Source organism: Lissotriton vulgaris, chromosome 1_1, assembly GCF_964263255.1.
Source record: "Lissotriton vulgaris chromosome 1_1, aLisVul1.2, whole genome shotgun sequence".
NCBI lineage: Eukaryota > Metazoa > Chordata > Amphibia > Caudata > Salamandridae > Lissotriton > Lissotriton vulgaris.
Window position 1 is genome coordinate 1,415,938,065 of NC_141685.1, and position 24,828 is coordinate 1,415,962,892.

General features: G+C 43.7%; 1 long non-coding RNA gene across 1 annotated transcript in view; it reads right to left on the minus strand.

Annotated features, from left to right (window-relative positions):
• LOC147750622 (uncharacterized) overlaps nucleotides 1-24,828 on the minus strand; it is a 31,889-nt gene that overhangs the window by 3,898 nt on the left and 3,163 nt on the right. Inside the window, exon 2 of the long non-coding RNA XR_015299767.1 lies at nucleotides 19,600-19,656. This is a non-coding gene — a long non-coding RNA (uncharacterized LOC147750622). The remainder of the gene's footprint in view (nucleotides 1-19,599; nucleotides 19,657-24,828) is intronic.

Genomic DNA, 24,828 nt, shown 5'->3' on the forward strand with positions numbered 1-24,828 from the left:
CTATCTATCTATCTATCTATCTATCTATCTATCTATCTATCTATCTATCTATTTGATTGATTGCTATCGAGCTATATGTCAAGCACATACATATGTGTCGATTAAAAAAATCAATTAAGATGTCCACATAAATATGATATTCTATGCATATAATGTTATTCATATATAATGTCATAGTCATGTTTATGTGTGAGTTTAAGTATAAATATAGACTTGCAAATACAGATTCTCCCTGTGCCTACAATAGTGAATGTGTCTGTCTGTAACTCAACTGGTGCTCATGTAAAGCCTCTGAAACCTTTAGATCACAGTTGCGCTATATAAAACTCTCAAAATATATACATTTATTTACATATGTATGGCATTTATATATATATCCATAAAACAGTATGCCCATGCACAGAAGCGCACTCGAGTCAGCGTTGGTTTGAGGATATATGTATATCAGGACGCGGCGCCTTACGAGTGAAATTAAAGGTGAGAGCGCTTAGCGTCTGTCTGTGTATGTTCATAATACGGAAATGCCCAGTGGAGTCGCGGTGTGCGTAGCAGTTAACAGAAACGAGCTGGCAAAGAAATTGAAAGCCCACAATCGCAACTGCTCTTAGTAACGCGCTTAATTCGTTTGGGTTAAAGAGACTGTAAAAACAATTCCCCAGCCACAAGAACAGCTTTAGTGGTAATCATTACCGTTTGTACAGCGAGAAAGGAAGTTCTGGTAAACATGGAAGAAAGAGCAAACAAACGAGCAATACGAGCGCAAACAATGTTCCAAAAAGAGAAGAAAGCAGAAAGCACCACTAACACGACAAGGAAAGAAACAGAAGAGACTGAACCTGGATTAATGACATTAAAACAATTATTTTTGAAACTGGAAAGACTTCTTAAAAAAGAAATAACTAAAAGCTGGGAAATTCTTACATTAGAAAAATATCTTGAATGCAAAATGGTCCCTAGAGGTCTAAGAATCTACACTCTCCCAAATCACCCGGATGCACGTCCAGAAATGCTCATTGATTGGGGCAACAACAACATGCAGTGCTCAATTAATATGATCACAATTATAGTGAAATACGCCAAAATTGATGTGGATGAGTTACATGAAAAAATAGCGGAGATAGAATCCTTTATATTATCTCATGGTAAAGATGATGAGGCCAAGAAACATAGAAAAGACATGGAGGCCACATTGGACAAACACGAGACGGAAGTAGAAGAATGTAAAGAACGTAAATATAGAAGAGATTAGCAGGACTACTCGTGTGGGAGAATACTAACCTTTGCGAAAAGATTTGATAACCTTAAACAACAAATGAAAACACAACCACAGCCAGAAACCCCTAATACAACTCTGAGAGAATCGGACACGGATTGGAGCGAGAGTGAGGATCAAGAGACTCCCGGAACAAGGACACCTTTTTTAGAAGAGGTAAAGTTGGTATATCTAGACCGACAACAATCAAGAGGAAGGGGACGAGGGAGAGGAAGAGGCCAGGTACAACAAAGAACAAAAGTGAAGGGAAGAGGACAACAAAGCCAGAAAAAAAAAATGAAGGAAAACGAGAAGAAGCTCCAGAAAAAACAAGGGGGTATCATCTGAGAAATCGAGTAACCAGCAAATGATGAAGAAAAAGAACCAGATCCATATTTAAATATCAACTTGTCCAAACATGTGCTAACCAGGGCTGAGGAAAACCTCTTGAACAAAGGCTTAACATTTTGCCCGGAAACTCATTTTGACCCAGTTGAAACTATGATTGACTTGTACAGATATACTCGCAAATTAAAATTGGCAAAATTCTTTAAAAAAAGAGAGACACAACTTGAAAACAATGATCAAAACACCAGCACCGTTGATGGAAACGATGCACGGATCACAATTGCAGAAATTCCAGCCATGCGCACTGCATTTGAACTTGCCAACAAAGTGGAGGATTCCACAATGACAGACAGCCAAATTCTACAAAACATGGGACAGAACATTGAGCAACATCAAAAAACAAAGTTCAAGAAACAATCTAGATTTTGCCCGATGTTATATCCAGGAAACAAAATTGATGTATTTTTTGAACTAGTGAATGGGGATCTCGAAAAAATGAAATATAATGTACAAAAAAGAAAAAAAGAAAATATGTCAGTCTCGGAACGTAAAGCGCTGAAGTCTCTGATGGAGAATGATTCATTGGAAATAAAGCCCGCCGACAAATGGTAATATAGTCATAATGGAAAAGACTGACTATATGCAGGAAGCTATGCGCCAACTAGGTGAGACAAAAAATTATGAAAAATTGAAAAAGAATCCGATCAATGAATTGATTGTAGAATTAAATAGCAAGCTAACAAAGTGGCACAATCAAGGACTTCTAACTGACCAGGAAGTACAATTTCTAACTACTGAAGACCCTATCATGCCAACTATGTACTTTCTGCTGAAAGTGCATAAAACATTAAGGAGACCTCCTGGAAGACCTATCATAGCAAGCTGCAGCTCAATATATGAGAATCTTTCTATTTATGTGGACTACTTTCTGGCACCGATTGTCCCCACACTGACATCATATATAAAGGACACAGGAGACTTCCTACGTAATTTGATGAACATCGCATGGGTAGAAGGATATCAACTTGCAACCATCGATGTAGTGTCTTTATACACTTCTATAACTCATAGCATGGGCCTTACGGCGATGGAATTCTTCTTCAAACAAAAACCCCTGGAAGAATTACAGCACTGGCGAATGATCAAAGAAATGACAGAACTTTGTCTGAATAATAACATCTGTCTTTTTAACAAGGCAAATTACGCTCAACGATGCGGAACCGCCATGGGAGTTTCATTTTCTCCGAGCTACCCCAACCTAGCAATGGGTTGGTGGGAAAGAACAATAGCTTGGAGGGAGGAGAATGAACAGTATACATCTAAAGTCATACTTCAGCTTCGTTTCATCGATGATTTGTTCGTTATCTGGAACGGAACAGATAAGGAATTTACTGAGTATCTGAACGAACTTAACAACAATGACATGGGGCTGAGATTCACATCGTCCATCAGCAATAAGGAAATAGTCTTTTTGGATACTAAAGTATATGTGGAAAATGGACAATTAGAAACAACAGTACACCGAAAAAGTACAGCTACATACAGTGTACTACATGGAGACAGCTTCCATCCTGTTAATCTGAAAAGAAGCATCCCCTATGGGGAGTTCATTTGAATGAAAAGAAATTGTTCCAATACAAAAGAGATGAATCGCAAGTACAAAGAAACCACCAACAGATTCCTAAAAACAGGATATAAGTACAATGACGTAGGAAAAGGAGAACTCAAGGCCAGAGCATTGAGTAGAACAGAAACTTTAATCAACAAAATGGAATGTGAGAAGACAAAAGCACAACCTGAACCTATCAGGATGATTATAACATACAATAAAAAGAGTCAAAACGTAAGCAGAATACTGAATAAATATTGGAATGTCATAAAGAAGGATCCCGACATCGGTGGTCAATTGGGCGAGTACCCCCTCATGACATTTAGGAAACCACCGTCACTACAAGACAAACTAGTAAGGAGTCATTTCCAGTTAAAGAAGAAAAAGGACTGGTTAACATCTAGACAAAAAGGCTTTAACAAATGCCACCAATGCAAGGCATGCACAATAGGGCAATCCTTAAAATCACTGATAGACCCACAAGGAAAAGTCTTTAACATCGAGGATACTATCACATGCAAAACCACGCATGTGGTATATATGCTGACGTGTGCGTGCGGAAAACAGTATATTGGAATGACTACCTGCCCTTTACAGAAAACGATACTTGAACACATCAGAGCCATCCAAAATTGCGACATGTCTTATGCCATAGCGAAACACATGCTCCAACATACAGAAAAAACATGGAAAGATGTACGCTATAGCGGTCTGGCTACCATCCTTCCTGATGAAAGAGGAGGAAACAGAAAACTCAAACTGAGACGATTGGAGTCATGCCTTGTTATCAGATTTAAAACCAAGACACCAAAGGGATTAAATATGGACGAAGAAATGCATGTACACTTGTGAAAAAGAATGTGAGGGACATGAATTTGATAAAATACAGGTCACATCAAAAGAACATATGGGCACTGAGCCCAATATCACTTTTATATAGATGTATTTCGATACACCGATTACATTAAGTTACGTTGGATCATGAAAATGTGCCTGGGCCATTTTTTTTTAATCACAGCACAATTGAATGTTAAGGTGGATGCTAAAGGGAGGTCATTATTCAAGGATCCTCAAACATGCACTTAAAAATCCAAATCAAACACCTAGCACACTTTACAGCCATGTGGGGGACCAGCTCTTGGTAGATGCGACTGGTGCCACCATACTGGGTGCTGAGCTCCAAGGGAGGTGCATTTTTAAATATCTTAAGGGATTTAAAGCATATGCAGTAGAGTTTCTTGAGTTTCCAGCTATTTTTTGGTAGTGATTAAAATGTCAAGATAAATCTGGTGATTAATGCACCTGCTGGAGAATTCTGAGTTTGTCTAATGGGTGTTATGATTTATCATAATGTAAAGGAGAGGGTTAATGTGCCTGCCGCAAAGCGCATGTAGATCACAGATTTGTATTTTTTTTAGCTTATTGCATTCCTTGTTTTTCTCACGAAGATCATTTTGATACTTGCAGTTAATAAGTTACAACCCTAATAGTGAACCATGAGTTACCATCAAAACGATGTGGGAAAACAGTAGGGTATAGGAGTAGAACCTTATATTTTTCCCCAGTCTTTCATTGCTAAAATGGTGTTGCTTTGGTAGAACAACATTCTTATTAGTAAAGCCAAGGCCAAACACTAGGTTACTTTTTGAATCATGAGTTGGTGACTATCTAGACCAATCACTCCTAAAATATACTGCCTTCCAGTATGGATGACTCCTACACCTTGTAGTCTTCATCTAATTGCCTTATATAACATTTCCTATACATTGAATTGCACACTTGTATGGTTCTTTGTGTAATGTGTGAATGATATAAAGTGCTATGCCACTCTACAAATGGAAAGGGGCGACCACTCGGTCCCCCCGAACGTATGGTGGAGTACCCCGATCCCCCCGGGAAGCCATCTTGGGCGGGAGGCGAGTCTCGGCTGGTATGCCCAAAGCGGCGTAGCCGGGGCGCGCTTTTTCCCGCCCAAGAGTGGGTTGTCCTAGACACTGAAGCCGCCAGCCACGCCCCCGGAGGCGGGCGGAGGCGGGTTTACGCCCGCCCGAAGAAGGATAAAAGGAGCGACAAGCCATGGAAGCATCCTCTTGTTCCTGTGCTCTGAAGCTGCACCTCCCCCCTGCACGTGAGCTCGAGACAGAACGAAGAGCCAATTTTGAGCGTTTTAATTCTTGTCTTTGTTCTTCCAGGAAATCAGCGTTGGAGAATGCCGGGCAAGAAGGCCGGAAAGCGGGTCGGAACCGATCAGATGCTCCGCATGCTCGTAAAAGACATGGCCGAGATGAAGAAACAGATGGCGGCAATGAACGGTGTAGGGGGCCCTAAGCGAGTCGTCGGACCAGCATTGCCGGGAGTAGTCCCTAACGGGAGAAGTAGAAGGGCCAAGAAGGGAGCAACTGGGGAAGAGGCCCCGGTTCCCGAGGCGCCGCCGGCGCACCCTGATACACCGACTGAGGCGCCGATCCCGGTCCCGAAGGAGGGGCAACCAATCCCCGTTGTAGTCACCCCTGTGAACGGGGAGGATAGGCCTCCCGAGTTGGCTGCACAGCTGGCAGCGTGGTTGGGGAAAGGGAGTGAGGGGGCTAAGGCAGATGACGCCAGGGCAGTAATGAGGCAGTTGCAGCAATCAAGAGAGGCTGCAAAGGCTCCATCTCCTTTTGTTCCCCCGCAGGCTCCAGTGGGTCAACCCGCGGCGGGCGTGTGTTCGGCGGCGACTACGGTTACAGCTTCTGGTGCAGGTAAGCAGCTACTGCCGATTGCGGGGGAGGGGTCAGTACCCTCGAGAAGGGAGAAAGTGGCTCAGCATATTCCGATGGAAATCAAGGAGAGGATATGGGCTGAGAAATATGTAAACATGTTTTCTTTACTAACTGATCATTACGAGATTGAGCACGTGAAAGCGCAAAAAGAGTTTATGCACCCAAGTGTTTGGCGCGCCAAGATGGCCGCTTTTAGAGTCGATGAGACGATAGGTAATTGGGGCAGAGCATTTGGCATATTCACTTCAATTATGGGGGAACGGAGGCCTGAACTGTTGGCCAAGTTACCCGTGTACCAGACACGTATTATGGAGTTTTCTCAGACATATGAGGGCAATCAGTGGTTTTGTTATGATAATATTTTTCGTAAGGCCAAGGAGTTCGACACATCTCTGACGTGGGATTGTTACGACTCCATTTCCTGGCAAAAAATGGAGAAATCAGGCATGACAAAGGCGCCATTGTTGGGGGGAAACGGGGGCGAGTTTTCCCGCCATGCATCTGGGGCGCCCTTTCGGGCGGGTTCAAGTAACGAGCATCACTCAAGGTCGAATGGCAATACAGGTAAAAAAGGGGTCTGCTGGAATTTTAACAGGGGAAAGTGTACAAGGCCCCAGGGGTCATGCAAATTTAGGCACGACTGTGGGGGGTGTGGACAGTCCTCGCATCCCGAGACCATGTGCAGAGCCAAAACGGGTGATAACGGAAGTAGGGGAAGCGCCAAACAGGTCTGAAACAGTCCGAGGGGCGCCTTTACCTACCCCGGTTGATACCATGGCAATGATTCCCTGGCTCAATGAATACCCGGATCATGTCTCCGCTGGGGTGTTGCGAGACGGTTTTTCGTATGGTTTCCGCATCCCAGTGGGGAATTTTCAGGGTAAAGCACAATGTAGGAACCAACTGTCGGTCCTGCGGAATACGGCGGTGGTACAAGCGAAGATTGGGAAGGAGGTGATCCGGGGTCGGGTTGCCGGACCATTCGACATGCCACCAGTTGCTAATTTTGTTTGTTCACCCTTGGGAGTGGTCCCCAAGAAGGACCCGGGTGAGTTTAGATTGATACATAACTTGTCAGCCCCGAGAGGTCTTTCGGTGAACGATGCGATAGACCCGGAGGTGTGTTCGGTGCGGTACGCATCTTTCGATGATGCCGTCGCCATGTTGAATCGCCTGGGGCCCGGAGCGCTGATGGCCAAATCAGACATCGAGTCAGCGTTCCGGTTGCTCCCGGTACACCCAGACGATCAGCGTCTCCTTGGTTTTATGTTTCAGGGGCGTTATTACATGGATAAATGTATGCCAATGGGATGCTCCATATCTTGTGCTTATTTTGAGAAATTCAGTTGTTTTTTGCAATGGGCATTCACAAGAATGACAGGGTTTCAGCATGTTATGCATTATCTTGACGATTTTCTGTTCCTGGGGGCAGCCGGGGACACAGAATGTGCACAGGCTTTAAAAGAATTTTGTGGTCTGATGAGTCAGTTTGGTGTGCCATTGGCGCCAGGTAAGACTGTGGGGCCATCAACTTCGCTCGAGTTTCTTGGAATAGAGCTTGATTCCGAAGAGGGTTGCTTCCGGTTGCCCAAAGAAAAGGTTAGGAAATTCAGGGCCTCGCTTGAAACATGTATGAGGGAGACTAAGGTGAATTTGCATCAATTGCAGCAGACTGTGGGTCAGTTGAATTTTGCCCTTAGAGTAATGCCAATGGCCCGCCCCTTTTTCCCGCTCGATTGCACAAGCCATGGTCGGTCTTAAAGAGGGGCACCACCGCACGAGGCTCTCGGCAGAGATTCGCCAGGACATGCGCATTTGGTTGGCATTCCTGGCGGATTTCAATGGTCGGGTTGTCTGGAACAAGCCGGCGGTGTCCTCCGAGGAGTTGGGGCTGTGGACAGATTCGGCGGGGAGTATAGGCTTTGGCGCCATATTTGGTAATCACTGGTCGGCTCAAACGTGGCCGTCATGGTGGCATGAGTGTGGGCTTACAAGTAACATTGCTTTTCTTGAACTGTTCCCTATTCTGGTGGCCTTGAAAACATGGCCTGAGGGGTTTCGGGATCACTCTGTGGTGTTCTGGTCTGATAACATGACCGTGGTTGAGTGTATCAATAGTCAGGCAGCACGATGCAAATGGATTCTGAGATTGCTCAAGGAAATTGTTTTACTATGTATGCAATTGAACGTGCTCTTTAGGGCGAGACATGTGCCAGGGGTGCTGAACCAGGCTGCTGATGCGCTTTCTCGTTTCCGTATGCAGGCCTTCTGGGGTTTTCTGCCCACAGCGGACCCGGTGGCGGCACCATTTCCCGAAGCTCTCTGGTCTCTCGGTGCCCCGAACTACAAAACCTCGTGGGAGAGAGTTTAGCACCCAGGACAAGGAAGGCATATGAAGGGGCGTTCCGTTCCTATTGGTCCTTTTTGGGTTCTGCTAGGGGGGAGCTTTGGGGCCAGGAAGAGTTTGTCGTGAAGTTTTTGCTGTCATTACATCAGGCAGGCAAATCGGTAGCCACGGCCCAGAGGCATCGGGCCGCCATTTCCTTCATGGCACGGGCTCATGGTATCCAGGACCCTACAGCGTCTTTCGTAGTACAGAAAGCGCTGCGTGGGTGGCAACGCCTTGAGGGTCGCAGAGTAGATGAAAGGCACCCGATAGGTCTGGAAAGGTTGGCCCTGTTACTGTCCGTACTCCCTGCGACATGTTCATCCCAGTCAGAAACAGTGTTATTCCGGGCCGCTTTTGCATTAGCATTCCATGGGGCTATGCGGGTAAGCGAACTAGTGGCAAAGAACAAGCAGGATACGGGGGGGGGGACTGTGCCGAGAGCACATTCAAGTTAAGGGGGAGACGATGATTGTCTCGTTTGCCAGGTCCAAGACCGATAAGGGTGCGATCGGGGACAGTGTAGTAGTCCATCGGATTCCCGGATCTCCCATGTGCCCCGTCGTATGCGTTGAGGAATATTTGGCGCAGAGGGCGGCATCGTGGGGGGGGACCTTGTTGAGACACGCTGATGCCACCCCACTGACGAGGTTTCAGATCCAGCGGGTGCTTGCAATGGCAATTTCGGCCGCGGGCTTGAACCCGGGCGAGTTTGGGACCCATTCCTTCTGGATAGGGGCTGCTACAGAGGCTACAGCCAGGGGTCTGAGTGTGGAAAAGGTGAAACAGTTGGGGCGTTGGTCCTCGAATTGTTACAAAAGGTATGTGCGGTTGCACATGTTGTGAAGCTGATATCATGTACTCACGCTTCTTGTTTTTGTTTGGTTTTCAGTTTCGCAAGCTTACGAGGCGGGGCGGACTGTGCAGTCGACCCGACACCTGGGAACCAGCGGTCAAAGATCACCGGCTGAGGAAAAAGTGGTGTGGGTCGTGGGCCACTCATACGTGAGGCGTGCCGCGGACGTATTCAAGGCAGGTGACATGATTCACATGGCTGGGGAATACGGGTACAGGGTGACCTTCTACGGAAGGGGCGGGCTCTGTATTGACCAGTTTCAACCTTTTTTCGAGGGTTTGTTAGGACGGACAAGGTCACCGCCATCTATAATCATAGTGCATCTTGGGGGCAATGATTTGGTGACCACTGGTAGACGACTACTTCTCGAGGCGATACTATCCACAGTAAGTTGGTTGGCGAGAAGGGTTCCAGGGTGCACGATTGCATGGTCCCATATGATTCCACGAAAGGTGTGGCGGGGGGCTAATTCAGTGTCTGCTATAAATCATTCTGTGAAAAAGGTGAATAACAAGCTTGGTAGACTGTTCCGTACAAGTACATTGCATTCGATTCCTCATGGGTGTATCAGGGGGGACCTTATGTATCTAGAGGATGGGGTCCATTTGTCCCGGGTGGGGAATTCTTTACTCATAGGAGACTTCGTAGCTTGGTTAAAGAGTTTACAGCATGACCTTTAGGTAGGAGTTTTGTGGGGGGTCCGGATAGCCGGTCAACTATCCGGCCTGTGGCGGTAAGGTCATGATCGGTGAGCAGTAATTGGAAGATCCCTAGGGGGGGGCGTCACCCATTACGGATGGGAGCGCCCGGGGGGAGGTGGCCATTGGCCCCTCAACGGGGAGGCGGTCCCTTCTAAGGATGGGACGCCGAAAGGAAAGGGAAGGCGGTCAAGGCCCCTCCCTGGATAGGATGGGCTACGGGCCCCTCCTGGGAATTTCCCGGGGCCAGGACATCTGCGACGGCAGATGTGGTAAGTTGTGTGGGGTGGGGAGGGGGGTCTACGCTACCTTCTAGACACCTCACACGAGTCCTCGGACGACCAATAAGATGGCGTCGAGTTAATTGGGGCCCCCGTCAAGAAAAGGGAAATTGGTATGTGCACATGAGGTGCAGTCCTCTGTGCGGCCGCCCCTCACAAGTGAGGGGGGAGTTCTGGTTTAGGGATCTGACACCGGTTACGACCTTGCCGTTGGCCCTTAACGTTAGGATGTACAATTTCAATTTGAAAATGCATTTGTAGGATGTTAGTATCGGCTAGGAGAACCTTTGTATTAGAAATGTGTTAAGGTCAGCCAAAACATCGTAATGTGGAAATGAAATTGTACATGATATGAAACTGTTATTTTAATGTTTTACTTTTGTTTCATATTTTAATAAATACGGCCGGGAGGGTAACTCCCTCCCGCCTTCCAAAAGTTCAGAAATGTTTCCGTATTCCCATTCTTGGGGATTGTGTTGAGAGGGGGTGGCGGGTATCTCAGCCATAGGTATGATTAGCACTATAAATCACATTAAATATATGTAAGAGAAGTGCAATGGAGAGATAAGAGGCATGCTTAGAGGGTAAAAGTGAGGGAATCTATGAAGAAGGAGGTGATGAGGGGGGTTGTCAACAAAGATTGTCTCACTGAGCACCAAGCACGCTAAAAGCAGCCTTAGCCATGTATGCTAAGATACAAGAAAATGGAACAAAATCAGAAAAAAAGTGAAAGCTAAGGTTTGCTGGCCAATGAGACAATGTAAAAATAGAAACAAGTTGCATTAGAAACTGGAATGTTGAGAGCTCCATTGAAAATAATGGAACAACATTAAGCTATGAACCTTGATATAGCCCAATCACCTTCAACATTTAATAGCCTTAATCTATAGCATCTCTGTATACCTTGCCTCAGAATATGTGGATTTGTACAGAGAAATCAGACTGATAAAAAGGATTTGTCCAGGTTATGTACAGGTTAAGTTAACTACGAACATTGACTACTGATTGGTACAGAAAATTTCCTAGCTCTTTTTACAAAATATCTGTAAAAATTCACATCTCTAGTTCAGCTTTTGGGTTTTTGTTGCTTTGGTATCTTTTTACTCATTAAATTAATCTCTATTTTTATAAATGTGTTGTGGGTTTTTTATTGCACTGTGTTTTGACCTTTTAACTGTTTGTTGCTGCTAAATGCTATACACATTTTTCTAAATTGCACCTCTTTGCTGTGTGTCATAGCTACTAGGGGTTAAGTCAATTGATCTGATTTAGAATGAAACCTGATGGAAGTAACTTCTCCAATAATAATAGGGGGTGACTTCAATGTTCTTTTACACCCAATACAAGATAGGTCAAATAGGAAGAGCCATTATCATGCTCCTTGTGTGCATCAGACCTTAAAGAATATGCTACAGGATCTGGCGCTTATAAATGTATAAAGTTATAGAACGGGAACCAGTCAAGGTTTTACCTTTAATAGTAAAAAGTATGGACACTTTTCCAGGCTAGACTACCTCTTTGCGGACAGAGCTGTTACAGAGGCAATAACGACAATAAACTTCTCCCTGGTGATATGTTGGATCATGCTGCGATTAGGTTATGCTAGTAGGTTATGTCAGAGGGTCCAGGCCAAGATGGACATTAAAGAGGGCTAGCCTTTCTGATCCTGAGACAGGTGAGGCATTAAAAACTGTTAGCGTGGCTTACTTTAATGATAATATCGGGTCTACTTCCATAGTTGTTGTGTGGGAAGCCTTCAAGGCATACTTAGGATGGGGTTTGCAAAATCTGGCATATGTTAAAACAAATGCCGAGAGATCAAGCCTAAAGGAGCTTGAAGAAAGAGTAGGATTGCTTGAGGCTGATCTTTTACTGGTTGGTCCGGGGTCAATCACTGCAAGGGAGCAGGCACAGAGACTCTTAGAAGAGGCAAGCCAAGATCACAGTATTAAGTCGATCAAAAGTATATAGCACAGTGGCAAGCTAGATCTATACAGAATTCTGAGTACGGTGAAAATGCAGGTGCATTTTTGGTGTGGAAAGCTAGAGAAGACAGATCTAGGAATTCCATCAAACAAGTGGTTGGGAATGCTAGAGAGGATGTCTCGGATAAAACAGAAGACATGCAAGCCTGCCTAGTTTCCTTATTTTCCACACTGTATAAGGAGGAGATTCATCCTAACCAATACCTTCTCCGAACCTGGTTAAGTAAGATACAACTGCCAAGTATAACTATGGAGAGTCAAGAGACTAGAGGCCCCTTTAACTAAGGAAGAGATCCGTCTAAGTTTAGCTAATAGTGGGAATGGTAAGGCTCCGGGTACGGATGCCCTGTCAAGTAAAGTTTATAGTTGGTTCATAGAGAATTTGGTTCTAGTTTTGGAAATCCTTTTTAACTCAATATATAGACAGGGGAATCCGTCCCAAGATCCTGGAGAGGAGCCATAAGTGTTCTCATTCTGAAGCCCTTCCTATAGACTGATCTCCCTGCTGAATGCGGATTATAAAATCTTTATGAGTATTTTAGCAGGGAGATTGGGTAAGCTTTCTCGACAGCTGATACATTCAGATCAGAAGGGCTTCATCCCGAAGAGGCAACTACAGGAGCAGACCCAACAACTTATTGACACAATAGACCTTGTCAATGGAGCCAATGTTCTGCTCCATTGGCAGTGATTGATGTGGATGAGGCCAAGGCTTTGGAGCGAGTGTGTTGGATGTTTCTCTTGGAGGTCATGAGAACAATGGGGTTTGGCCCTGGTTTCTTATACACACTTCAGTCGATGAATGAGGTTGCATCAGTTATGATCCACCTAAATGGTAAATTGACCTCTAGTGTCAGTATTTCAAGAGGGACACAGAAGGGTTGCTCCATACTGTTTGATATATATACATGGAACCTTTAGCTCCTGAAATCAGATGCCCTGGTGGTCCCTTTTATCTCTCCACCTTACAGCAGCAACATTGCACTTTATGCAGATGACCTACTGATTTACATGGCGGACCCCGTTGCAACTATCCCAAGAGCAGATCATGTTGTGGCAGAATTTGGGGCCCTCTCAGGATATTCAGTGAATACTTCTAAAACTGAGGTAATGTGTTGGAATGTTAGAGGTTGAGGTGGGAGAGTGAGCTAAAACTTTACATATTTGGGGATCTCAATTGTGGATGGTGTAGATAAAATTTCCCAGATCAATTTGCAGAGGGTTGCTAGAGAAATAGATTGCCTACTTGTCAGGTGGGAAAATCTCTCAATAAACATCTTTAGGCGTGTTAATTTGATTTAAAAAAATGATGATACTCCCCAAAATAGCTTACAACTTTAATGCTATTCCTCTTGCGTTCTCAAAAACAAGCATCGACAAAATGCAGGGGAAGCTCACCAATTTCATTTGGCCCTACAAGGGGGTTAGGTTCGCTTGGAAAAAACTTAGACAAAGGCTTGATAAGGGAGGGTTGGGCCTTGCCTGATTTTAATCGATATTGCACAGCGTTCTAATTTAAAACATTCAGATGCTGTTGGCGAAGCCTGATGATTCCATGTAGGGGAACTTATTAGGGAAAATGGTGAGAGAGTTGAGTTCAGAGGGATTTCTCTATAAGTTTGGTGCTCCTAGGTTTTTTAAGAAAGGTTGATTAAAAGTATTGAGTTCCAATCTGAACATAAGGTATAAGATTAGGAGAATGTGGGGCTTAGGTTACTATTCAGATCTGGCCCCAGTTTGGGACTCTCCTGGTACCCCAGCATTCTTGAAAGATAGTTTAGGTCTCCCACTCAGGAGGGTGAGCCTCAATACATGGGCAGATCTGATGACAAATGAGGGGTTGCATTCCTGGGAAGCCCTGAAGGCAAAACTGGGAAAAAATTGTCCAAGTTTAAATTTATCCAACTGTCTTCTTGGTTTGTGGCCTCAAAACAGGAGATAGGGGGTGATTGGGAACTTGAGATTCTTTTTCAAAATACAAGATCTAAGAGCAAGGTTGCATGGTGGTATGAGAAACGTTTGGAGGCTGAGTAGAAGAAGCTATCACCTCCCCACCTGGTATGGAGCAGAGCCTTTCAGGAGAGGGATATCAAAATGACTTGGGATAACTCCCTGAGGCTCTTGTATTCTAATGGGAGACCTGCTAACCTGAAGAGGATTGATTTCTGAACTTTTAAAAGACTTTACTGAACACCATTTAAATTGCACAGTTTACCCCCAGCCCCTTCCCAAGTGTATAAGGAGTGGATATTGGGCCGCCGTGGATCTTCATATTTTTTTCCAATGCCCTAGGCTAAGAGATTATTGGGGTGACATATAACTCTCTCTGAAAGATATTCTAGGTGTGGAAATTACTCTGAGTGCATCGGTTGTCATCTTTGGAGTGGATGAGATAACTAGCAATCTACTGAGGCGATCGCAGAGAGGGCTGCTTTTCTATCTGATATGAATTGCCAGAAGAGATATCTGTATGAAGCGAAGGGACCTTATACCTTCGAAAGTTGAAGATTGGATTAGGGCAGCTGTCAGGGTATGGTGGTTAAATAAAGATACAGAAATGAGCTACCCACCGGCAATATTGACTTATTTGTCATCTTAGTATTGTCCTTTGGGTTCTAGCCATACATTCCAATAATTACATCAAGGCACCAACAACAATGAAGGTCTTGAATCTTGTGAGGACCTTGGGCGACTGCAGTGACTGATGGGCAGATAGATAGATGGAGCGGCCCTATGAGAGTTGCATACGCTCTTGGTGGTATGAGGATTTGAAACAAAAGTCCACGGTTAAAATATTTAAACTGTATTTCTCCGTAACAAGATTGGGTCCTTATTCCTGAGGTGGACTCCCACCCACCCCATTTAATAATACACTTTCTTATTGTGAGAAATTGGGTTACTGCTTTAGGGAGGTTATACACTACTCAAGCTGCAACCACAATCCTTGTTAGGATGAGGCACAGGCTAACCCCAAATTAACCTGTGCTCAACTCTCTAGTAGCTTAGCACAGAGCAGTCATGCTTCACTTAGAGGTAATTTGTAAAGTATTTATGCAACACTTCAAAGATTAATACATTGAAATCATAAAACAAGGAAAATTCCACACCAAATTGGAAATATAGAGCAAAATTAATAAATCATTAGACACCAATGCTGGAGGAAGCTCCAGCACTGGTTAGCAGTGTTAAAGTACACAGAGTCCTAAGGCCAGCAAAACGAGATCAACAAAAATATGGGAGGGGTGAAGGCTAAATGTTAGGGGAAGATCATTCTGAGGTTTACCCGTCTTACACTTACATTCAGGGCGCCTGTGTAGGCTTCAGCTAATCTATTGGGAGGTTATTTTGCTAAATTAAAAAAAGATAGTAGAGAGAATATTGCTAAGATTATTTATTTTGAGTTAAAAGCAATTTACATGATTTGTTCCATATATTTCAATGTATGAACATCAACCATCAATATTAGTTGAAGGACATGACATATGTGTATCCCTATCTAAGCAAAAATAACTTATCTGGTATGCCTAGTTATAAGAGAAAAGACGGGTTTTCAGGATTATATAAAAGTATAAATGCTACGATGAAACATTTAAGGTGAAGAAGCTCCTTCTATGATTAGGAGCAATTAAATTCAACACAATTACACAAAAAGGTAACTGTTAAAAGAATAGCTGGTTGCCCATTTCAAAGTAGCTGTCCCAATATCCTCCCAAATGTTTTCCAAACTGTTTTCTTGGCCTTGAGTGAATGGTCATATACATTTTTAACAGTGGCCGCATCATGACATTGTGAACTGACAGAGAATAGCTGTGCATCTTCAGAAACAGGGAGCATTGCTTGATTCTAACATGTGCAGCTCACACACTGACATGTACAATTTCTGAGTAAAGGGTATTTGCCTTAGACAGTACATTGTCTTAATAGCATTACACATGTTTTGTGTGCTACAGAATTCATGTAGAAGCAATGGCACTCAGTCCAGAGAAATGGTCTTGTAGATGCTGCCTAATGAATGACATTAGGACAGATGCAGAAAGCAAAAAACATCATCTGAACTTAATGGGAAATTCCAATGAATACAAAATCCATTTTAATAATGAGAGAATGACAATCTTTATTACAGAAGTGGTATTGTTTAGACAGATGTTTGTCATTCCTTCATCACTGAGAAATGGTGTTGAAAATAATAGTAATTACACTAGTATATTTAAAATCTTTGACAGGCTTAGAAGATTGATATTTTAGTAGTTGGAAATATGATTCAACATATATGAAATATTAAAAAAGAGGTAACATGTGTCATGAGTAGTAGAAGGTTGTAATGCAGCTCACAGTTATCATTTGATTATGAAATGATTAAAAAATTTTATACTCTTAAAGGTAAAATGTAACTATTGAGAAAGCACTTGTTTTAGGATATCTGGTGAAAGGTTTCTAACTGCAACCAGAACAATACTTTTCTTTTAAATATGGATATATTTTAAAGTATAGGGTAAATAAAAAAATCCTTCATTTTTAAATGAAGTGAATGAGTATCTTGTTTGTCAAAATATTAAACAAAACAACAAAATGGGAAGAATATATTTAAAAAAAATGCAAATCCATCATATGAAAAGTGCAGCTGATATTGTTTTGAAGTTTAAATTGTTAAGGAAAAATAAATATAACTAAGAGCAAATTACTGAAATACAATACAATATATCAATGTGAAAATCAGCAAAGAAACAATATTTTCTTGAAATCACAGTTGAATAATTTGGTTAAATTATTTTATCCATTTGTATGCATCTAATATATGTTTGGGGAGGAGATGACATACCAGACTCATGTAAAATATATATTGAAAGAAATCTCTTAGTCTGTATTGTGAGCATTAACTAGATGATTCGAGAATCAGGAACCCATCTTGTGATGTGGCCTGTTAAACACACTGTGCTTGTGGTGCCTGATCCCTCTGTGTCTTTAGAAGTACGACAGTCCAAGAAGATCTTGCCTTCCAAATCCTTACTAGCTTTGGAGTAGCGGAGGCAAAAACATTGGTCTTAAAACAAATAACTTTATCACAAGTACCATCTGCTTTGGGCAGAGCTGGCATTATATAATATCTACTACATTAGAATGAGTCTTTACCCACCAACAACTAGAATGGTTGCTTTGTCAATAGAATAAAACACTTATGGATTGACACTCTTTGGCGCCCTTCTGTCTGAAAGCAGAGAAAGGAAATTGAATGAAGCTGCAGGGGTGACAGCAAATCAAGGGTGGCTGTTTACCTGTGCAAATAACCAGTTTGGTTATTTCTGAAATTATACAATTGAAGCGAATAACATTTTGCAGACCATCCTATGTTTTGAGAAGGAATGGAGTTTGACACCAAAAAATAACTAATCATGTGTCTGTTTTAGACAAACAATACAATTATGGAATAATAACACATAGGGTTTTCTATCTAGTGTTACCAGTATTTCCACTCTTTTTTATATTAATAAAACTATATATTTTACTCAAATTATTCACACCCGGTTTAAGCTCTAACATAACAGAACACATACCCATTGTTGTTTTTTCTGGGGAATGAAACAGAGAGAAGTTTAAAAAAAAAAGACTCATGATATTGGGTGTTATTCACGTTAGAATTAGAAACCAGTCGCTCGCAAGATCATGTGGACTAGACCCCAATCCCATCCACAAACTGAATGCCGTTAAGATTTTTGTACAGAGAAAATGTTTGGCAAAATAACATTAGGTGAAAAAACTGCTCTAATATTGGGTTCATATTTCCAAGCAGCATAGCATCATATGTAAGCAAAAGCAGTAATGAATAATTCCTGGTAAGGTGAAAGTCTGCTTTTTAATTGTATCAGTGTCTACTTTGAGCTGCTGGTTGCTGGTGGGGGGACCACCAGAACTAATGTTTGGACACAGCACCTATTTTTCCGGATCAGGCATTTACCAAGACAAAGGAGGTAAAAACATACAAAGAGTAAGAAGAGAAAGAGGAAAACCCGTCATATAGGGATAAAGCAGAAACCTGTAGGAGTTTAATAAAGGGACAGTGAGCAGTAGTGACTTAAAGAAGCATGAGCGAATTTAGGAAGACTTGATATTGGGTGCACCAACATTTAATTGCAGAGTTTTGGGCAGTGTAGCTCATTCTTTTACAAATTAAGTACTGTATTGTTCCACTAATTAGTGACTGGTGTTCATACAATAATTTTACTAGTGGTATGGTGTGTACCTAACTGTGTTGTTTCTCATCTCCTAAGGTGAGAGAGTACAAGACTGAGCACCAATTTCCTTGTCTTGGCTGCAATGGTGTCATCTCCTCAATGTCTTAAGTGAGAGCTAATACATCTTATGTATTTATATTTTTCATACCTGTATTTATAAGAAATAATATTTTATGAAACAAAATTAATAGATAGACCAAGTTGGCCCCCCACTATCTGGAAGAAGGCTGCATTTCCATCTCTTTCCAAACAACTGGTATTGCTGACTTGACTACTAAGAACCTGGTGAGACATGGATAAGAATTTCAATTTTGAATAGGATAATTTATTACTTGAAAATGCATCTTGATGTTCTAAGAAGTTTGTCTAGAATTGAAGCTTACTAAATTATTAAATCTAGTCATCTGCTTGGGATGAAAATTCATCCTAAACAATACCTAGGGCCAGATGTTTTAGGTAGAGTCAAGCATGACCAGGGCCACTGGAATTATGCGATTGTGAGGTCGCCACATTTTTCACTTAAAAGATGTCCTGCTTTTTGCCACATAATAAATCATCTGCTGCATTACCTGCATATTTTAAACACCAAAAATAGTTTCTAGCTTAAACAATTCAAAAGTTCATAAAATCGCAGCAAGACATGTTAACACACAGTGGAAGGTCCTTTACAAAGCTTGACTGGTTACCTTTCTGTTGTTTATTGCTATATTTGGTGTTAAACCAGTACTAATGAGGTGCAAACAATGCCCACAAAGTGTAGACATAACGAAATAATGAAGTAACACTATCACAAAATGTGTCTCATTCTGTAGCATGATTTGCTTTCTTACCGCATAATTTACTCAACCATGAGCATAATTTTGCCACCCCTGTCACACAATTCCAGGGGCCATGAAATAAGCCTGTTTTGCAGATGAGCTGATATGCAGAGCAGGCCTGGTGTTTACTGTCAGAGGTCTCCTACATTGTTTCAAGACGCTCATCTCACACACTTCCTGATTAGTTCCTGGCTATACCTATTCTGGGAAATTACCCCAAGGTCACCAAATGGCCCCTAATAATTGTATGCATGTGAAAGGAAATAGTGGTCCGTCAGTTCATTTAAAAATAATTAAAACTGTATCCTTCAGGAGTGATAACCATTAATACAAATATATTTCAGAACAATAAATATTAATGTCAAATATATTACCGATGGCTTGCTGTTCATTGTGCTGTGCAGGAAGTGGTGGATAGAGTGTAATATTCTCTGATGAAAGAAACAGCCATTATGTTACATGAGAAACAGTTGAATGTTCACCCATTGTGCAGTCATTCCTCTACAACCTACACTAACACAACTAGCCTTCTCTTATAACTAGATGAACAAGTTACTTACCTTTGGTAATGATGTATCTGTAAGTTATAGAATCCTTACCTTTAGACTTACCCCCTAGGCATCAGACTGGACCCATATATTTTTTCTTCAGCAGTACCCCTGCACATCGTGGTCACCAGAATGACGCCGAAGTGTCTACTTAGACGCCGCCTGCGTGAGCTGAAGGCAGTTCTGACACTTTACACGCCAGAAATGCAGAGTCATGCAAGACACTGACCACTTGTGCACCTAACTAGGGCCTTGGAAGGGAGTCCCTAACCCTAGAAGTCAGTTCACAGAAAAGGGAGGATGGGTGGGGGGGTAAGGAATCTATAACTACATATGCCTCTTATAAGTACGTCATTACCAAAGGTAAGTAACTTGTTCAACTGAAAGAGACTGTAGTTATTGATTCCTTACCTTTAGAATAGATACCCCACCAATGCCAACTCCGAGGTGAGTCTGCGAACCAAGTTCACACCAGGAAGTCATTGGGAACAGTAAGGCCAAAGTAGCCAGGCAATGATGTTTGGTGAACGTGTGCAGGGATGCCCACATGACCGCCTGACAGATTTCAAGGAGTGGGATTCCATGCCCCAAAGCAGTAGTAGCTGCTGTCACCCTGGTGGAGTAAGCACGCAGCTCCACTGGGGCTTCCTTCTTTGCCAAGGAGTAGCAGATTTTAATACATAGGACAACCCATCGAGAGATGGTGTGTTTTTGCACAGCCCGACCATTCTTGGCCCCCACATATCCAACAAAGAGTTGATCGTCCAGCTGGAAATCTTTGTGTGGCCAAGATTGAAAGATAGTGCATGATTTGGGTCCAGACGGTGGAGTATCTCCTCCTCCTTGAAAAGGTCCAGAGGTGGGAAGAAGGTGCAGCCTTGGAAATTCCAACACCCAGCATTGCTGATATTGCATGTTCTCTTCAGTGGCGAACAGATCTAATCAAGTCTCTCTCCACCGTTGAAAGTGACCTTGCACCACCTCTGAGTGAAGATGCCATTAGTGATCCACCAGTCACTGGTGGCTAAGTTCATCTGTCCTGGCATTCAGAGAACCTGCCAGGGGTTGAACCACCAGGTACATGCCCTGATGTTCCAGCCATGTCCAGAGATGAAGAGTCTCTTGACATAGGGTCCATGACCCCACCGGCACTGTTTGTTGCAGTACCACATGGTGGTTTTGTTGTCTATAAACAACTGCACCACCTTCTCTCTGAAAAAAGGAAGGAATGCCTTCAGTGCCAGACGAATGGCCCAGAGCTCCAGCAGGTTGATATTGAGTTTGGACTCCACCGGAGACCAGACGCCTCTGATCTCCACCTCTCCCAGATGTGCGCGCCCCATCCTAGGAGTGACGCATCTGTCACCACTGTGAGGTCTGGTTGGGGAAGGAAGCTGGGATATGCTGCTGACCCAACCTTGGTTCGTTAGCCAGCACTGCAGCTGACATTCAATCCCCTCCGAGATCTGGACCTAGTCGGAAAGATTCCCCTGACGCAGCGCCCACTGTAACTTCAGGTCCCACTGCAGAGTCTGCATATGCCACAGGCATGATCCACCAGCAGGATACAGGAGGCCATGAGGCCCAGCAGCCTCATTGTCATTCTCACTGTAATCCGGGATAGAATCTGAAACTTCGGTATCATAACCCGAATATCCCGGACTCGCTGCTCAGGAGGATAGGCCCGAACCTGTGCTGTATCCAGAACTGCTCCAATAAAAAGGAGCTTCTGAGAGGGAGTCAGGCGTGCTTTGGCATGTTGATAGTGAACCCCAGTGAGTGCAGGAGGTCCGCCATAGTCTGGAGGTGGGAGACAACAGCTTGGGAGATCCCGCCTTCAAGAGACAGTTGTCAAGAAATTAGAAGACTGGTACCCCAGATCCACGCAGATGATCTGTGACCACTGACATCACTTTTGTGAACACCCGAGGGGCACCGGTTAGGCCTAAGGTGAACACAGTAAACTGAAAATGCTCGTGGCCTACCGTGTACTGTAGGTAAGGCCTGTGGGCTGACGGGACGGATGGGAAAATAAGCATCCTGCAAGTCCAACGCTACCATCCATTCTCCAGGGTCGAGGGCAGACAGGACCTGAACCAGGTTTAGCATTTTCAACTTCTCCTTCCGGAGGAAAAGGTTAAGGGCCCGAGGTCCAAGATAGGGCGCAGGCCTTTGTCCTTCTTGGGTACCAAAAATCAGTGGGACCTTTTTTTAATAGCTCCCTTGTCCAAAAGAGCTGCAACTTCCTGGCAGAGAAGGGCCAAGTGAACCTCCGACATGTGTTTGAAGGATGGTGGCATGGAGGGAGGGGCAGTCTTGAAGGGGAAGGAGTAGCCCCTTTGGACTATTTGCAAAACCCACCTGTCTGACCTGATGTTTTGCCAGTGGGCAGGTGGTGGTGAATCCTGCTACCCATTGGCCTTTAGTGGCCCTGAAAGGTCGTACTAGGAGGGCTTGGAGCCTGCTGCAGGGGGGTTATGAGTAGACTGGCCCACTGGCTAGCCTCTAGAGCTGCGTCACTGAGTCTCATGTCTGCAGCCACGCACAGGCTGGGCAGCTTGCGTAACCCAGTGGCTAAACTGGGTCGAACCTGGTGGGGCACCCCTTCCAAAGCCACAAAAGTGTCAAAAAGCATACTGCTTGGGGTGTGAGGTTGCAGCAAGGCTCAAGGATCTGGCCATAGCCCTAGATTCCTTGGAGCGCTTGAGCCGCCGAGTCTGCCTTGTCGCCGAAAACGCAATGGCCATCAAAGGGAATGTCCAGTAAGGTGGATTGGACATCCCCAATGAAACCATATCTCCTCAACCAGGCGCAGCACCTCAAGGCTACTGCTGTGGAAACCGTTCTGCCCAGAGAGTTGGCAGTATCCAGCTCACTTTGGATGGTGAACTTAGCTGGGTCTCTACTGCGCGGGTGGCACTTGCGCAACCGTATCCCACACTGTATGGGTATAAAGGCTCAAGAGGCATGAGCTGTTCACCGATAGCTGCGCTGAGCTGGCAGATGAAAAAAACACCAAGCTTTCAGGGGTCGGTGTTGAGTGAAGAAAAGTGGGTCACGCAGGGTCGGGCTGTGGCTGTGGCTGGGCACTTGGTCCAAGCCCAGCACAGGAGCCCCTGTGCTGGGCTTGGACCAAGTGGTCTTCATTAAAAGACAAAAGGGGCTCCGAAAAGGCTGCTGCTGGTTGAAGCACCTCTGTCAGGAGGTTAGTCCTGACTGCCACTGAAGGAAGCTCAAGGCGTCCCAAATAAAAAAAATGGTCTCCCACAGTCAACACGGTTTTGTTCCAGGCCGGGAAACCATAGATCATATTCATAGAGTAATAACTCTATTTGACTATACCAAGGTGACAGGAGACCCTAAGGCTTTAATTTTATTGGACGCCGAAAAGGCTTTTGATAGGGTCTCCTGGACTCTTTTATGGACGGTCATGAAGCATTATGGAATTGGGGAAGGCTTTATTTGGGCCATTAAAAGCATGTATCAAGATCCAATTGCCAAGCTAGCACTGATGAGAGCACACTTGGGGGAGGTCAATATAGGACGGGGCACAAGACAAGGGTGCCCCTGCTTTCCCTTGTTATTTGCAATTTATATTGAACCGCTAATTAGACTAATACAAGAGAGCCAGGTAATTTGACCAGTTTTTGCCCGGGGAGGAGAGGTCAAAATTTTAGGCTATGCCGACAATTTAGCGATAGTCACATCGTCCCCTCAGAGGGCTCTGGATGAGTTAGGTGTGCTAACATCTCGATTTGGTAAAGTCTCCGGCTATCATATGAACGAAAGTAAAACCCAAATAGTCATTATTGAAAAAGTGGACTTTGTTGACCAACGGATTGTAGCAAATGCAAGGAATTTAGGGGTCGAGATAAGTGCTATAGTAGATTTAAATCTGGTGCCGTTACTAGTCAAAATGAAATCTGATACCAAGAGGATGAGCAATCTTTCTTTGAAGCTTATGGGCCGAAGCAATGTTATTAAAATTATTTTCTCGCCCATACTTTATTGATTTAGAGGCATCTCCCTTGAATTCAATAAGCCATGGTTTCGGAAATTTGACCAGGCTGTCTCATGGTTTCTATGGGCAGGGCAGCGCCCAAGATGGGCATTAAGGTTTGTGACACTTCCCAGAGATCGGGGGGCCTGGTCTGTCAATTTCCAGACTCATTATTGGGTTACTACCTTGAAGTATTCAGACGAGCTGATAAATAGATACAATTCGGATAATTCCGAAATTTCTATTTTCCAAATGATCTGTGGGGGAGAAGTCAGGGGCCTTTTATTACGACAAATTGATTTTGCTTATTACAAGAGGGTTAAGTTTAAGTTTTTGATAGTAATTTACAAAGTCTGGACTGCAGTTAGGAAAAAGATCGGAATTGGCCGGCTGCATTGGTATTCCCCTCTTGCTGATAATAATGCCATATGTTCGGAAATTTTTAATGATGCTTATTTAAGTAGATGGGGGCAAAGAAGGATTTCTTGTATTGGGGATCTTCTTTCTGGCAACAACCTACTTTCTTTTGATGCTCTTAAAGGTAGACTTGGCATAGGGAATAAGGATTTTTATAAATTACTGCAAATTTGGGATTTTTTTGAGAAAAAATACCAGAACCAGAATCGAATCCCGCTTTTTGATTTGCTTAAACGTAATACACCGCAAACCGCTGCCATCTATAAAGCCATTACGGAAAAAATGGGGGATGATCTTACTAAGCATTTTGATAGATGGCAAACAGTGTTACCGGCTGGGCAGGGGGATTTTGAGGACTCTCTGCTCTTTAGTCAAACTTCATGTATATCTGCAAATCTGCAAGTACAGTGTTCAAGACCTGGTGTAATCTGTGCAAGACTCCAGCCCGTATACATAGATGGGGGGGTATTACTGGGATACACTGCCCTCGTTGTGGGGTGGTGGCCATTGATAGCACACACTTGTTCGCTACCTGTCCGGGTCTCTCCCAAATATTACCCAAAATTAAACAGAGGCTGGGGGCTATACTAGGTTACATCGTGACACTCACCCCACAGGTAATAATGTTGGGAATTTCT